The sequence below is a fragment of the Cervus elaphus genome, chromosome 11 (assembly GCF_910594005.1).
Source record: "Cervus elaphus chromosome 11, mCerEla1.1, whole genome shotgun sequence".
NCBI classification, from domain to species: Eukaryota; Metazoa; Chordata; class Mammalia; order Artiodactyla; family Cervidae; genus Cervus; species Cervus elaphus.
Genome location: NC_057825.1, coordinates 8,255,256 through 8,271,860, shown reverse-complemented (window position 1 = coordinate 8,271,860; position 16,605 = coordinate 8,255,256). Strand labels below are relative to the sequence as shown.

Sequence of the window (16,605 nt, the reverse complement as noted above, 5' to 3'; positions counted from 1 at the left end):
GGACTGCGGCTGGCCATCTCAAGTGAGCTTCACAAAGGTGTTCCCGGGATGGACTGCCAGCCCTTTTCACAGATGAAGAAACTGAGGCTAGATAAACTGCCCAGTATCACCTAGCCAGGAGACAGCTGTGCCCTCAGTCCGGTGCTGCCCGGCTCCAGAGCCCCCTTCTTTACCAGCAGTAACAGCGATGATAAGAGCAATGACGGCAACAATAGCAAACACGCACACCATGCTTCCTATGTGCCAGACACAACCCAAAGCCATCGGAGCCTGCTCCAAGCGCTGGCGATCCACGGTCATGCTAACCCTCCCAGCAACTGTCTGCAGCAGCTACTTTCTGTAGTCCAAGCCCACATGCAAAGAAAATGGGACCTCTGGGGCTAAGACCCCGGCCTGAGGCCCACCACGAGCAGAGCAGAACAGGGACTCGAACCCAAGCAGCCGGACTCTGCGCCATAGGTGTGTCTTCCCCACTGGGTCGGGGGCAGCGGGGGACAAGCTGGCTTTCCAGCTCCTGGAGCTCCTCCTGGACCTGTGGAGCATGACCAAGCCCCACTCCCAGTTCAGCATCCCCCGCCCCCCACCACTGGGGAGGTGCCTTGTGCCCTGGGGGTGAATGGGGGCCGGCAGGAGCGGTTCCCCCAGCCTCTCCAGCTGCGGCGGCTCTGGAGGTGGAAGTCGGGGGTGCAAGTGGTTATGACTTCTCACGTGAAGGAGATGAGGTTTCCCCCACCCCAGCAGGGCAGGATGTGCTCAGGAAGGGAGGGGCCCACGTGAGAGACATTATCTCCAGCCTCATCCCACCGAACAGGAACGGCCGAGCGGACAGCTGAGGAAGTGACCGCTCCACCCCCTGGAGACCGGAGGGTTAACGGCCAGACTGGGGCCTGAGGGCGGAGGGTCAGCCACAGGTTGAGCATCTCCTGAACACTTACTTCCCCTGGCAACTCTGGAAGGAGACGGACTCTGTCCCTCCCCTTCTATACAGTTGAGGGTACTGAAGCTCCCAGAGACCACCCAAAGTCACACCCCCCAGAGACAGGCAAAGCAGGATCTGAGCTCAGGACTGGCCAATCACAGGGTCAGGGCGCCCAGCCATCGTCTTGGTTCACAGGTCAGCGGCTTGGGAGAGGCTGGCACGTGGAACCCACGAGGGTCATAGGGCCAGCTGCAACATGCTTGTTCCCCGAGGCATCTATCTGGGTCTCTGAGTCCCAAGTCCAGGCCAGGTGCTGGACTCTGCAGTGGACTGGAGTGACAGACTTGACATGTGAGTCACCCCAGTCATGACTCAGCGTCACCAGGACAGGGCGGGGGGAGTGGTGAGTCAGGGACAGTTACTAGCTGCAGAGATGGCATTCAGGCGCAGACCCGAATGCAGAGGAGGGGAGTAGCCAGTGGGGGACACAGTTCCCAGCAGAGGGAACCGCATGAGTGGGAAACAATCATACTCTTGGGTTCTCGGCCAATGAAGGGCCCCAAGTCAAGCCTCTATGAGGAACTCCCTTCTCGCCCCACGAGGCTTTGAGGATGGAACCAAGGCTTCCCCACATCCTGCCAGGGCTGTGATGGAAGCAACACGACTCGGTCAGGCAGACCTGGGCTCAGAACCGCACACTGCAGCTCAGGCTGAGGCCCAACCTCTGCATCGGCATCAGTGAAACAGGCACAGGAGCCACTCATCGTGGGCCTCTGAGAGCATTCAGGGAGGTGCGCCCGGCAAGGGCCAGGCCTCGGGAGGCCCCTGAGACATGTCTTATCTGATGAAGACGCTGGAGTTGAGGGGCACTCAATCACCAAGATGCTCTGACCTTGTTAGGAACGTGAGCTCCAGCAACCCCAGCAGATTGGGGACAGACAGAAAAGGTCAGGGCTCGAGAGGACGGGGAGAGGAAGGGAGAGTTCCCAACCCCCTGGTGGACATGGGGCAGGAAGCAGGTGCCCCAGGAGAGGCGGCGGTCCCAGCCCGGAGCACCATCTGACCCAGCCGTGGTGGGCCCCCTTCATTCATCAAATGATTGAGCACCAGCTGTGTGCCAGCCCCTGTTCTGTGCACTGGGCCACAGCAGTGACTAGCTTACATTTTGCTGGAAAGAAGAACTACAACTGCCTCTATTGGTAGATGACTTGATCTGGTATGCAGAAAATCCTAAGGAAGCCACTACCTATTAGAATACACCAGTTCAGCCAGGTTGTAGAATACAAGGTTAATATACAAATATCAGTGACCTCCTGTATACTAGTGGACATCCACAATGAAATGAAACAACTTCATTTACAATAGTATCAAAAAGAATAAATTTAACAAAAGAAGTACAAAACATATGCTCTGCAAAACTACAAACTATCAATACCTTGCTGAAAGAAATTCAAGAATATCTAAGTAAATGGAAAGACATCCCATAGTCGTGGAAAGATTTAATCTTGTTAAGATGACAGCACTCCCAAATTGGTCTAAAAATTCAATACAATCTCTATCAAAATCTCAGCTGACTTTGCCACCAAAAATTGAAAAGTTGATCCTAAACCTTAGAAACTCAAGGGACTAGAATAATCAAAACAATCTAGAACATACATAAAGGATTCACATGTCTTGACTGCAAAAATTCTACAAAGCTACAAATTAAGAAAGTATGGTTCTGGCATAAGGATAGATACAAAGAATCAAGGAATAGAATTGAGAGTCCAGAAACAAATCTTTACATTTATGGTAAATTAATTTTAACAAAGGTACAAATGGGGGAGAGAATAGCCTTTTTAACAAAAGTTGCTGGGACAACTGGATATTCACATTCAAAAGAATGAAGTAGAACCCATTTTTCACCCCATGTACAATAATTAACTCAAAATGAATCAAAGGCGTAAGTTGAAGAGCAAAAAACTATAAAATTCTTAGAAGAAAACATAGGGGTAATGCTTCATGATCTGTGATGAGGCAACAGTTTCTTAGATATGACACCAAAAGTGCAAGCAATAAGATAATAATATAGATATACCGAACTTCATAAAAATTTTAAAACTCTGTGATTCAAAGAACACCATCAAAAAAGTGGAAAGACAGCCCACAGAACAAGAGGAAATATTTGCAAATCATAAATATAAGGGACTCGTAGCTAGAGTATATAAAGAGCTCTTACAACTCAAAAATAAAGACAAATAACCCAATTTAAAAATAGGCAGATAATCTGAATAGACATTTCTCCAAAGAAGATATACAAATGGCCAATAAACACATGAGAAGATGTTCAACATCAGTAACTATCAGGAAAACACAAATCAAAACTGTAACAAGCGTCCACTTCACACCCACTAGAACGGCTATAATCAAGGAGGATAATAACAAGTGTTGATAAGGATGTGGAGAAACTGGAACACTCGGTGCACTTCTGGCAGGAATGTAAAATGGTCCATCTGCTTTGGAAAACAGTCTGGCAGTTCCTCAAGAGGTTAAACTAGAGTTACCATATGACTCAGCAATTCTACTCCTAGATATAAAGCCAAGAGAAATGAAACACATGTCCATATGAAAATTTGTACACAGATGTACACAGCAGCATTATTCATAATAACCAAAAAAGTGAAAGCAAACCAGATGTCCATCAACTGGTGAATGGATACATAAAGTGTGATATATCCAAACAATGGAACATTATTCAGCAGTCCAAAGAGCACCTAAACATGCTACAATGTGAACTAACCTTGAAAATATCCTACTTAGTGAGAGAAGCCAGTCACAAAGAGTATACCTTGTATGATTCAGTTTCTAAGAAATGTCCAGAGAGGCAAACCTATAAGAGGCAGAAAGACTGATGATTGCCAGGAGATGGGGGAGTTGGGGGAAAAAAAATGGGAATAACTGCTAATGGGTATGGAGTTTCTTTTTAGCGTGATGAAAACATTCTAAACTTGGCTGTGGTGACAGTCACAACTCTGTGAATATACTAAAAACTTTAAATGGGTGAACTGTGTGGTTTGTGAATTGCAGCTCAAAGAACAGTTACCAAAACCAAACCAAAAGCTTGGTAGTTCAGAGAGGAAAATGGAGCACAGAGAACAGGGACAGTGGTTAGGGAGTACCAGACGGAGATGAGAGGGGGAGCTGCTCCTTTGGGCAGGTGGGTAGGGAAAGCCCTGTGGCAGTGATGTCTGATCAAGGTCTGGAGTGAAGTGAGGGTGTGGGCTGAGCAAAGACTGGCGGGAAGAGCCGTCCTGATGCAGGAACAGCAAGTGCAAAGGCCCTGAGGTAGAAACAAGCTTGGCCAATGGAGAAGTGGCGTGGGGGTTCAGGGGCTGAATGGGACTGGGGAGGGGAGCAGAGGGGATAAGGCAGTGGAGGGAGCAGGGTTAGGTCCCGCCGCACCGTGGTGAGAACCCTTGAGCCCTCCCCCTGACAGTGCCTCGGTCTTGGGTCTTGCCACTATGGATTCCGGGCTGAGGGCCTCAGCCTGGAGGAGGTGGGTGGAGAGGCACAAAGACTAGACCATTTGCCATCGGGCAGAGGCCCCAAGCCTGAAAGCAGGGAAAGTGAGGGGGCAGCAGGGACACCAGAGCAGACCCTCAGACCTCCGCCTGCCCCTCCACTGGCCTGAGCCAGCCCAGGAGTGGCAGCAGCTGCTGCAGGCTGAGGAGGAAGCTCACAGTGCCGGGCGTGTTGAAACACCCAGAGGAATCAGGATTAGTGTCTGGGAAAGAAAGCCGGTATCGAATTGTGCGTTCTCTCCCTTCCCCTTTGTGAGTCTGCCATGGGAACGCCGGGCCAGGACGCCTCCCTGACCGTGGTTCCTGCAGGCCCGGCCAGAGAAAGCCTCGGGGACCCCTCCCAGGCTCGGGTTACAGGCGGCTTCCTCTCCCACTGTGGGAAGGTGGGCCAGGGCAGGGCTCACGGGATCAGTCCTGCGCCTCCCCGTGTTTCCACAGGGCTCTAAATACACACTATTAAGTCCCGCCACTCCCACGGGAAGAAGCGCGGAGCCTTGCCCTGGCACAACCCGGGAGGTCACGGCAAGGATAAAACAAGTGCCCCAGCAGTGGCCATTCCCTGAGGGCCTACTGCGTGCCGCCCAGAACTCTTCAGCACTAGGAGTTGGCTGTTACGGTGGCCCACTTCACAGATGAGGAAAATGAGGCTCGTAAAGGCTGAGAAACCCAGTCACAGAGCGGTGAGGAGCGGAGCTCAGTCTCAACTCGGGGCCCATCTGTGTCCAGAGCCAGGGAGGGCACACCCGGGACCCAGCCCTGCAGATGCCTCCAGGGCCCTCTGGAGAGAGGGAGCCAGGACCTCCAGCCAGGTGGTCTGGGGTCCCAGGCACAGGCAGGGATAATGGGGGGAGATGAATATAGACTCAGGGTGTGGATGGGGGCATTCATTAAAAAAAAAAGCAAGAAAAAGAAAAAAAAAAAAAACTAAAAAAAAAAAAAAGCAAGAATTAAGATGCCAAGTAGAGGACCAGGAGCCCAAGGTGGGAGCTGACTTTAGCCAGGTTTGAGGAAATCTCAGGGCTTGATTCACTGAAGAAGAAACTCTTATGAAGCACTTACTAGGTGTCAAGTACTGCTGAAGGACCTAGGAACATAAACAGTGAACAAAACAAAAAAATTCTGCCTTCAAGGGGCTTATAGTCTGGCAGTAGGTAGGAGACAGACAAAATGAGGTAAAAACACAGCAGATGGTGGGAAGTGCTGTGGAGGAAGGAGCATGAGGGCAAGACGGCCAGGAAAGATGTTGATGGGAAGGGCACACCTGAGCAAAGAGCTGAAGGAGGTGACAGTGTGATGACGATGCGGACACCTGGGGGAAGAACAATCAGGCGTGAGGAACAGTCAGTGCAAAGGCCCTGAGGTGGGGATCTGCCTGGCATGTTTAGGAAGGGGCAGGGAGGCCACGGGCCAAGAAGGCACCGTGGAGAATAGCCCCCAGGAGTAGCAAGGGTCCCCGCTTCGGGGCTGCCAAGGGTCCTGAAGGTGACCCGGATGCTGAAAGCTGAGCACTGCCTGACACCAGCCATGAGTCGATGGACTGTGGCCCAAGGGGCGGGGGCTGGGATGGGGCCTGTGTGGGCAATGTGGATCTCCAGACACATTCCTGACTCCCCAGGTGCCATGAGCAGGATGTGGGGGGAACAGGGAGAGCATGAAAAAATTACAAGTGAGCCTCTATGACGAAAAATCATCCAGAAGATGCTCATTAAGAACACACAGGGTTGGGAGGCTTCCCTGGTGGTCCGCTGGCTAAGACTCCACACTCCCAATGCAGGGGGCCTGGGTTCGATCCCTGGTCGGGGAACTAGATCCCACGTGCCACAACTAAGAGTTCCAGGGCTGCAGCTAAGATCCAGTGCAGTCAAATAAATTTTAAAAAGGAGAAAAGTAACACACACACAGGACTGTGTATCCACTCCCCCACCCCGATTCCCCTGCTAATGTGGCTTAGAACAGGCTGAGAACTGAAATGTAAAGATGACGGCACCAAACCCGAAGAGGACACCGTCGACAGCCTCAGGCTGCGGGTTCCCAAGCCGAGCGGCCCGCTCCACCTGCAAAGGGACAGGAAGGGACAGTGGCTGAGGGAAGGAGGGAGCTTGGGGTGGGTCTGGCTAAGTGGGGTGAGGGACTGCAGGGCCACTGTCTTCATGTCTCTGCGAGAATTGTTTCTGTAGTTGAACTTGAAATTGAAAAACAAGAAAAGCTTCCGAGGTTAGAAAAAACAGTGAAAGTGTTAGTCATTCAGTTGTGTCCACCTCTGTGACCCCATGGACTACAGCCCGCCAGGCTCCTCTGTCCATGGGATTCTCCAGGCAGGAATACTGGAGTGGGTAGCCATTCCCTTCTCCAGGGGATCTTCCCAACCCAGGGATCGAACGTGGGTCTCCTACATTGCAGGCAGATACCTTTCCGTGTCTGAGCCACCAAGGAAGCCCTGTGAGGTTAGAAGGGCTGGTCAAAAGCCAAAAGGATTTGAATGCTCACCTACCTGATTCAAGGCCTGGGCCCACACTCACCCCCCAGCAGGACCGCGCAGCCCCTTGTAAGAGACGAAGATGGCCCCGAACCTCCCTCGCCTGGGGTTTCAGGGTTTGAGTCCACACTGCCAGGGACAGGTAATTACAGAGACTGGGTTTGCAGGCGAGTTTCGTTTTTAGCTTTAAGATATACAATTAGACATCCAAACCCCAGAGAGGCAGGGCGAGGCCTCTCCACCCACCGCAGCCTGCCGGTGGCCCTCGCAGCAACAGAATTCAGCTATTTCTGGGCTGTCCTGAAATAGAGCAGAGCACCCTACTGGGCTGGTGTCTCCCTCAGAGCTCCCCTGGCCCCAGATCCTCACCAGGGCTTCTCTTATGCCTCCAAAAAGCCTCCCTTTGGGCACCGGCTCGATGCCAGGCCCGCACGGGCAGGGGGTACACAACCAGAGCAGACATCCTCAGGATGTCTCCCCAGCTCACTGGGGAGACACACAAAAGTCAAGTGAAAGTCACTCAGTCGTTTCCGACTCTTTGTGACCCCATAGACTATAGAGTCCATGGAATTCTCCAGGCCAGAATACTGGAGTGGGTAGCCTTTCCCTTCTCTAGGGGATCTTCCCAACCAACCCAGGTCTCCTGCATTGCAGACAGATTCTTTACCAGTTGAGCCACAAGGAAGCCCAATTACACAAAAAGTGACCTGACAACTGCTGTCAAGGGAAGCTTGACAGGAAGGGAAGGGGCTGTGAGCGAGGTGAAGAGACCGGGGGCCTCACTGGGTCGGCAGCAGTGACCCCACAGCTGGGACCTCAAGGCTGTGGCTGGCTGGACAAAGACGCAGGGAGATGGGCCAGGCGGTGGGAAGAGCCCAGGACGACCCGGAACGAAGGAGGCTGGGAGGGGGGCGGGCAGGACGAGGCAGGGGAGGGCGAGGTGCATGAGTGACCGGGAGGCCCGTCACCGGGACTGCATCTGTGAAAGGGTGATCCCGCCCACCGCGAGGGGCTGTCCGGTGACCCACTGGGCCATGTCCAGCTAGCTCCTTTCTCCTCTGCTCAGCCTGAGGGGGGATACAAAGAATTCTGCCAATGCGGGGTGGGGGTGTGGTGACTACATCATCCTAGCATCTGTCCCACCGTGTATCAGGGACCGAGAGAAAGGCAGCTGACCACCTTTGCGGCCCCACACAGATGGGGGCGCAGGGCATCTATCGACCAGCACTGCTTCCCTGGAGCTCATGACAGAGCCACATAGAGCAGGACTCTCGTTTGAGAACGCCCTCCTGCCTCCAGGCTCATCTTTAATCAGCAGTAAAACCCAGCCCTCTCATTGAGCCTGTTCTACAGGACACATGTTTCATATACACGGGCATCGTCTTCTATCACAATCCTAGGAGGTATGTGCCAGCGTTGGTCCCATTTTACAGATGAAGAAACTGAGGTTCAGGAAGGGACAGAACAAGCCCAACCAAGGAGGGACAGAATAGGGTCAGAGGCTGACCCAAGGCCACCCCTTCACCTCTTCCCCGTGTTGTTGCCCCTCAAATGCAGGAAGGAAAGTGGACACCTGGGTGGAGCAAATGCTTCTCCCCAGGCTCCCTGCAACTGAAAGGCCAGGAAGCGAGGCACCATCCTTAGCCTTTCAGATGGAGAAATCTGGGGCTCCCAGCAAGAGACGCCATCCCCCCCGCCAGAGTCTGGGTTCCGTGGTTCCCCAAGGGTGGCTCACTGGCACATCCCTAGCTCCTGGCCCAGACCAGCCTCACTGCCCAGAAAATGTAAGATCTCAGAGCTTTAGCACTGCTCCCAGTCTCCATCAAGCAGGTGACAAGGGGTCAGTACCACGGGGGCCACCTCCTGGCCTCAGGCTGATTACAGCCCGCAGGCTGTCGCATCTACAGGGTCCCTGCAGATAGGGACCAAAGCGGGGCCATCTCAGGCGAAGGCACAGCACAGACCACAGGAGTCTCAGAGCAGGAAAGTTGAGAGCGTCTCAGTGTGGGGGCCCATGGAAGGGCTCCAGCCTGACCCAACCTCAGTCCCTCACCTTCCCAGCGGCCTGGCTGCAAGCATTTGTCTGTCTTGTGCCCAGCAGAGAGCCGAGCAGCTCAACCATGGTCATGGTCTAGAAGTGGGGGTGCCGGGGCCTGGGAGGACAGAGCATCTTAGACTCTAATCAACATTGAAAAACAAAACTGTCACAAACGAAGATTCCCGGGCCCTGCCAGAACTAGACTCTGTCACAGCAGGGTTTCTCCACTTCAGCACTCTGGACATTTGAAACCATTCTGGTTTTGTTTTTTTTTTTTTTTTGGGGGGGGTGTCCTGTGCATCACAGGACATTTAGCAGCATCCTACCACGAGCACAAGTCCAGCTGTGACAACCAAGTATGTCCCCAGATGCTGTCAACTGTCTGGGGGCAAAGACATCCCTGGTTAAGAACCACTGCTGCAGACCCTGGACTGGACTTTTTGAAAAGCTCCCAGGTTAATTCCGAGGCAGGAGTTGGGCACCCAGCTAAGAGGGCACGTCCATGAGCACTGGGTGGGACCCCGGGGACTCCCGGCCCCACTGCGCTCCTGCGTTCCTGGGGGGCCAGTCCCTCCCTTTCTGCCCCTAGGACAAGAAATAAGCAGAGCAAGGCTCCATCATGTGAATCCCTCCCTGCCCCCCACCCCAGGCAGTCACCAAATCCCGCCTGCACCTCCCAGCCACGTGGGCTCCGGGATCTCCCATCCTTGGCTGGTTTCAGGAGGAGCAGCGAGTGGTCCTAGTGATGCAATCAAGTTTCCCGGCTGATGAAGCCCAGCCCCGGGCCAGGCGAGGCAAGAGTCTCATAAGGAAACCATTTAAATTGACAACATCTGCCTGTGCTTCCCTGAAGAGCAGCGAGTCCAGCCGCCTGGGGAGGGGCCCACCCCAGGGAGCGGACGAGGCGTCCGTCCAGGGGCTGCAGGGCGGTGGAGCCTCCATTCCAGTGACGTGGCCCACGCGGCAGCCAGGCAGCATCTGGCTCCTGCCAGCAATCCAGGGCCTCGCGCAGGGGAAGCAGCTTGTTGTGGTTCTGACAGGGCCAGCCCCTCCTCCTGGGATGCAAAGAGGCAGCAAGAAGTTCCTAGAAGTCGGGCCACTCTGGCGCAGTGAGAAAGCATTAGGGACGGGAGGAAGGATTCTGCAGGCGGACACCCCTGGCCTCGAATCCTGCTGCTCACCAGGCCGGAAACCTTGAGTTGGATCAAAAAAACCCAAAGTGGGGACTTCCTTGGTGGTCCAGTGGTTAAGAATCGACCTTGCAAAGCAGAGGACGTGGGTTCGATCCCTGATCTGGGAACTAAGATCTCACGTGCTGTGGAGCAACTAAGCCCAAGCACCGCAACGAAAGATCCCACGAGACCCAGCGTGCATGTGTGTGCGTGTGTGTGTGTGCACACGTGTGCGTGCGTGCTCAGTCATGTCTGACTCTTTGCCACCCGGGACTGGAGCTCGCCAGGCTCCTCAGTCTATGGGATTTTCCAGGCAAGAATACTGGAGTTGGGTTGCCATTTCCTACTCCAGGAGGATCTTCCCGACCCAGGGATCGAATCCATGTCTCCTGTGTCTTTTGTATTAGCAGGAGGATTCTATACCACTGAGCCACCTGGGAAGCCCACATGACCCAACGCAACCAAATAATTAAAACAATTTATAAAAAAAGGGGGGCAGGTGCCAGCTTCTCCATTTTACAGACACGGGCACGCTGCCTCCCTGCTTTGCCCTCCAGACTTGCCCGTACCCGGAGGCAGGCTCTGGAGGCAGCTGGGCAGCTCCCAGGTGAACGTGCGGGGATGCGATTCTCAGCAGATGCAACAGGCCACTCCCTCTTGCTCTTAGAGCCCAAGAGGACAGCAGGCTGTTGGAAGGGATCCAGAGTAAACTTGCTGGCTTTGACCCAGGAATGGTCCAAACCCAGGCACCTGGGTAAAGGTGTCCCCCTCCCCAACTAAGTGTGGCCCAGCCCAGCTCACTTCCGGGGTACTCTGCCTTGTGTCAGGGGCTACTCAAGCATGAACCCTCTGTAGGCACAATCACCACCCACTTCACAAATGAGCAAACGGATACTCAGGGAGTCCACAGGCCACTCAAGAGGTGAGGGGTGAACTGCACCCCCAAGCCCTACCTCAGGAGCCTACCCCTATCCCCTGCCATGCAGGATTGCTGGGAAAATGCTCCCAGACAGAAGAGCTGTTCTCGGGAGCATCGTCAATGTTCCTGTGCTTTGCGGGCTGACCCTTCACGAGTCTTAATACTAGAGAAGAGGCAGTCTTGAGACCAGTCTTACCCTAAAGGAGGCAAAGTCACACGCGGTCAGAGTGCATGGTCAGTGGGGCATGACCCTGGGCCAAACCTATCAAGCAAGACCTGCTGTTGTTGGGGGCCAAACCTCGTGAATCCAGGGTGGGAGAGTGGGGAAATGCTCCTGGAGGAGTTCATGTCAGCTTCCTGCCTACTTATCGGGTGCTGAACTGACAGCTCTCCCTGCCTGACCTCCTGGAGTCCACACCACAAGCCTGGGAGGTAGGTACCATCATCCCCACATCACAGGCAGGGAAACTGAGATTCAAGGCACAGAAGCCACCTACCCCAGGTGTGGCCGGGACAGGGCCGTGATCTGGTCTAAACCCACAGCTGTCTGATCTCGGAATCTCAAACCAGGCCCAGGCCCTAGAAATTCAAAGCAAGAAGCCACAGCTGAGCTAAGGTAGCAACTTTCCCTTCCCTCAGAAGCCTCAACTGTAAAAAAACAGAGCTAAAGGGTCAGCTATGTGCAGGGGGCGGTTTCCTTCCCGAGCCCCTGAGATCCCCAGCAGGACCGTTCATAAGACAAGGGTGCAGGAGGCAGACAGACTGGGGTCCAAAGCCAGGATCTGCCCCCCACTGGACACATGACCTCTCTGGACCTCAGTCACTGCTCTGTTTCATGGGTTTGCTAAGAGGCTGAATGGGAGAACAGGGCCTGGCACATACCAAGGGGGACATGTCCGTTACTGTCAGAAGCAACTGTGACAGATGGTCCAGCAGGAAGACCAGGCGTGCAGGGCCCCTAATGGAGGCCCTGCTTCCCCACCCCAGGATATGTATGGACGAGGACATTTCCCCAGACCTTGAACCTGGCTCGGACATCCCGGGAGGTGGACTGGCAGGGAGCCCAGGCACGCTCAGGCCGCTCCTAGCTGACTCACACCTGGGTGGTGACTGAGTCACCCACGGAAGGGAAGAAATAGGAGGGAGGAATCCCCATCTCTGGAGTCCAGTTCCGTGAAGAGCTGGACTCAAGTGAGTCACAGGGATGTCCCTGTCCTCTGAGCCTCTATCCAGCCCCAGAGCCTTTCCTGAAAGCACCCTCCTCACTACTGCAGACACATTACTTCCCCTTCTGGGTCTAGGTATGGCGAAAATGGAAGGACTTCCCTGGTAGCCCCAGTGGTCAAGATCCTACACTTCCAATCAGGGGACACAGGTTCAATCCCTGCTTGGGGAACTAAGATCCCACATGCTGCACACTGAACAAAAAAAAAGAAGAAAACGTAAGGAAGCTTCTATATCCCAGAGTGCAGGCGTCTTGGAGGCAAGGCCTCCATTTCACTCACTGATGCTTCTCACATCCTAAGGATGGGACCTGGCACAGGGGAGGCACTCAGTAGGTCTCTGATGACTAGATCAGTGACATCCACAGTCCGGCTCCCAGTAAGGAGCTTCTTGCACTGAGATTTCCACCTCCAGGAAAGCTGCCTCCAGCTGTGGTCAGGACCTGTGCTATAGCTTTTGGTGGTCATCGAGGGGTCAGAGGTCATCAACACCTCTGGATCTGCCCCTGGGTGGTCCCACTGCTCCTCACCACATGCCCCACAGCTCCCTGGACTTCTGAGGGGAACTGAGGAATAACCAGAGGCCACCAGAGTCATGTCTCCTCACAAAACCAGCACAGAGTCAGACCTGCTTTTGCTGGCCATCTTCCGCAGCCCTCTGAGATTGCATCCACGGGACAAAGGGCTCGGGGGTCGGTGGGACCAGGAGGCCCTGACTCATTCCACCTCCTCCCCAGACAGCTGATTTCTCCTGCAGACTCAGGGGCTGACCCTGGGCCAGTCGCTGCCCCTGTCATTTTCAGGGGCATTTTGTCCACACACACATGAACTGAGCACTTGACTATGGGCCAGGCCTGAGCGGGACACTGTGGACACATCCGGAACAAGCCTGGGCCTTGGTCTTGACTGCATCCAAAATGGGCCAGGCCAGTCTCACCTGGGTCCATGTGATTCCTCTTTGACCAACAGGAAACCCTTAGGAGGCGCAGAAGCCCTGGGTCGGGCCTCCTCTTGCATTCAGGGCAATGCCCACTCAAAGGCCCACCCCCAGAGAAGACAGGGGTCAGGGCCAGAGTGGGCAGGAGAGGCTGACGCCGCCCCTCCCGCCCCGTGCTCAGCACTTCCGGGAGAGCTGATGTATCTAATGGTCCTCCCCTGGCTCAGGGGCGCCGGGTCAGGGGCCACGGCTATCTCTGCCACTGCTGGGCCCAGTGCCGAGGGCAGGAGCCTGGCTCTAACTGCAAATGTTTGCTGAAGGGGGTGAAGCACAGGAAGAGAGAAAGAGAAACAATTAAGGGGCGAGAGGGAGCAAGGTGAACCCTTCCTTCCTGCTCCCACCCCTGGATCGCCTCCAATAACGGCCTGACAGCCACCACTGCCAGCCTTTCCAGGGCCCTGACTCGGTGCCGGGGTTTCTGCTGGGTACGTAATGGGGACGGGGGAGGGTGGGTGACCCACTTAATCCAAGCGCCGGGAAGGAGCTCATCACCCCATTTCACAGAAGAGGAAAGCAAGGCTCAGAGAGACCTGGTGGTCCGGCAGCCTTGGGAGCCCACCCTCCGTCTGAACCACCAAGGCCCACACCCAGCCAACCCTGCCAGGGTTTGCAAGAGGCGGAAGGAAAAATCCCCAGCCCGAGAAGACTGTTGGCAGCTGCCAGGAGGAGTTATGGCTCATAACTGATGCTTATCGGGCTCGGGCAGGGATGGTTCAGGCCACCCAGCCAGAAAGACCCTGGAAAGACCAGAGGATCCCGCCCCCCAGGCTCACAGGTGCCTGGCCCGATCAAAGGGGTGGGCGTGTCCAGTCCGTTTCTCAACACAGACATGTGCACACGCCGGGGCACGGCTGGCAGGCTCTCACAGCAGTCGTGCATAACCAGCCGCCTAAGAAGCAGGACTTCACAGGTCCCGGAAGTCCCCTCCAGACATGACCTCCCCGCCACAACCCAAGCCAGCATCATCCTGACTCCTATCAGGATGGGTGGCTTTAATCAGAATGCTTTTGAACTTTATATAACCGGCCTGGGATGGCACGGCACGCTCTTGGGTCTGGCTCCTTCCCTCAGTGTTGTTTGCCACACTATCCTTGTTGTGAGTGGCAACGGCTGCTGCGTGGCCCGCTGGGAGTTTGGTTTTTAATCATTCCATGATGACAGAGGTGGGAAACCGCTCCTATCAGCTGATGGCCGCCTCCCCTCCTGCCACTTGGAGTCCCAAGTGATCAAGCCCATGGCTGCCCCTGGGGGTTCTAAAATACAGCTCTGATTCACATCTTTCTGTGGCCCCTTGCCCATGGCTCCCCAGACTCCCAAGCCCAGCATCCTGCCTGGGGTGGGGCACGGTGGGGGGCAGGGCAGTAACCCCAGGAGGCAGCACGAGCCCCCCTGCACCCAGAAGGTGCTCAGGAACTCGTCCTGAGGGACTGGGGGTGGGGGCGCTCTTGCAGAGGAAGTGGTGGGAGGTAAGGGCGCCTTTGCGTGCGAGAAGGATCCAGACTTCTGCCTTCCCCAGCGGCCTCCCAGGCGCCGGCGTGCACCGCCTCCCCTCTTGGCAGGTTTAGTCTGGTTTCAGCTGCCCTGTGCCTGGCCCTGTGCTGGGCAGGGAAGCCCTCCCACCCCCTTCCTGGGCAACCCCTGCCCCACTGGATGGAGGAGGAAGCCCAGACTGAACGGACAAGGCTGTTGGCTGTGGTTACAGAGTCAGAGGGTAGTTGCCGAGGTCCAAGGGCAGATGTCGGGGCAGGGACCAGCCCCTCCTCCCCCCGCTAGGAGCAGCCCCCCTCTCCACACCCAACACAACCCACTGGTGCCCCCAGCTGCCTCTCAATCGCAGCCTCTGAGCCCCAAGGCGGTGCCCAGCTGCCCGGAAGGCGGCGAGGGCTGCTCCTGACACACGCTGATACCCCTGGCACCAGGGTGGGGAGGGCCTCGGCTCAGGCAGCTGGCGGTGACTGGCACTCGGTCCAGCACCATCAGCGCCCACGCTGGTTCAGGGCCAAGAGAGAAATGTCCCAGGTCGATGCCAGCGCCTGCCCTTGGCACAAGGCCCCAGGACTAAGATGCAACAGAGGCCACGCCAAGTCTGGGGCTGGAGCTAAGAGGCATGGCCCACTGGGGTGCACAAGGCCAAAAGGGGGGCCAAGGAAGGCCTCACAGGGGAGGGGGCTCTTGGGCTGAGCAGGAGTTTGGCCACGTAAAGCGGGGAAACGGAGTCTGAGGACAGAGCAGCTGCAGAAGCAAACAACTAGAGGAGTAAGGTGGGGTGAAGTCAGGCAGCCCGGGGACCCTAGCATCGCCCCCTGCTCCCCCAGCCCCAGCAGAGTCTGCCCTGGACCTCGGCGGGGAGCAGTCTTCTGTTCCCAGCGAGGGTCCCACAACTGACTGTGTGGAGGGCCCCTCCCTCCTTCGGCACTTCCTGTGTAGAAGCCCCCCCAACCCCCTAGCCCAGCCTCACCCAGGGGAGCATTCCAGCTCTCCCTGGCTTGGAGCCAAGCCCCCCAAGACAGAGCAGGTTCAAGCCAGCAAAGGCGAGAAAGTACAGAGACCCCACACTGGGGACCCTGAGTTCCAGCATGAGGCCCAGCTTCCTACACACTTGGGAGCTCACCTGCTCCCAGCCCTCCGGAAGGAACTTCGCCCCACAGCACCCCCAGAATCCTGAGACAGAGACAGTACCCCAGTCAGTCCTGGCCCCCAGGGCAGTTCCCTGACCAGAGGGACAACTGAGGTGGCTCCATCCAGCCCACCGCCTTGACTCAGCTGGGGACGAGCTGGACCTCTGATGGGCATTATCTCACCGCGTCTCCCAAGAATACCGCGGGCAGGCACCAGCAGCCCGGGGCTGGGGGGCCCAGGCCTGTGCCCAAGGTCGACGGGCGACAAGCAGCAGAGGAGGACGGGTATGTCCTCCCCAGGCCTGTGGGGGGGACAGGCCTCCAGCCCGACCAAACAGGCAGTGCGTCCTCTAGCAGGGCTCCTTCCTCCCAACCGTGGACTGGCCACTCCCCATTGACATCTGGGCAGATGGGGGGGCAGATGGTTCCAGGCCTGCATCTGAGAGCTGTCTGTTCCAAGCCTGGGCGCCAAAAGCAGCTTAGAGCAGAGGCTGAGGGTTTGCAACGACCGCCCCAAGCAGACACCAAAGCCGGGCCACGGGCTGGGCGGCTTTAGGCCTCACCAAGGCCACCAGCAGCACAGTTATGATCTCATGGAGAGCCGGAAGGCCTGGGGGGGCGGGGGGAAGCCCTGAGGGCAGGTCTGGTGTCCCCAGAACCCCCAGCACTTGCCAGGCCAGGTG

At 56.0% G+C, this 16,605-nt stretch overlaps 1 protein-coding gene across 3 annotated transcripts in view; it reads right to left on the bottom strand.

The window, feature by feature from the left end:
• The window catches only part of FAM102A (family with sequence similarity 102 member A), a 34,969-nt gene that overhangs the window by 12,545 nt on the left and 5,819 nt on the right, over nucleotides 1-16,605 (bottom strand). The window contains exon 1 of one of the 3 annotated variants that reach the window (XM_043916765.1): nucleotides 6,971-6,995. The exons of the other annotated variants lie outside the window; for them this stretch is intronic. The gene's annotated coding sequence lies outside the window, so the exon portion shown is untranslated. Of the gene's footprint in view, nucleotides 1-6,970; nucleotides 6,996-16,605 lie in introns of those variants that run through there. 3 annotated transcript variants of the gene reach the window in all.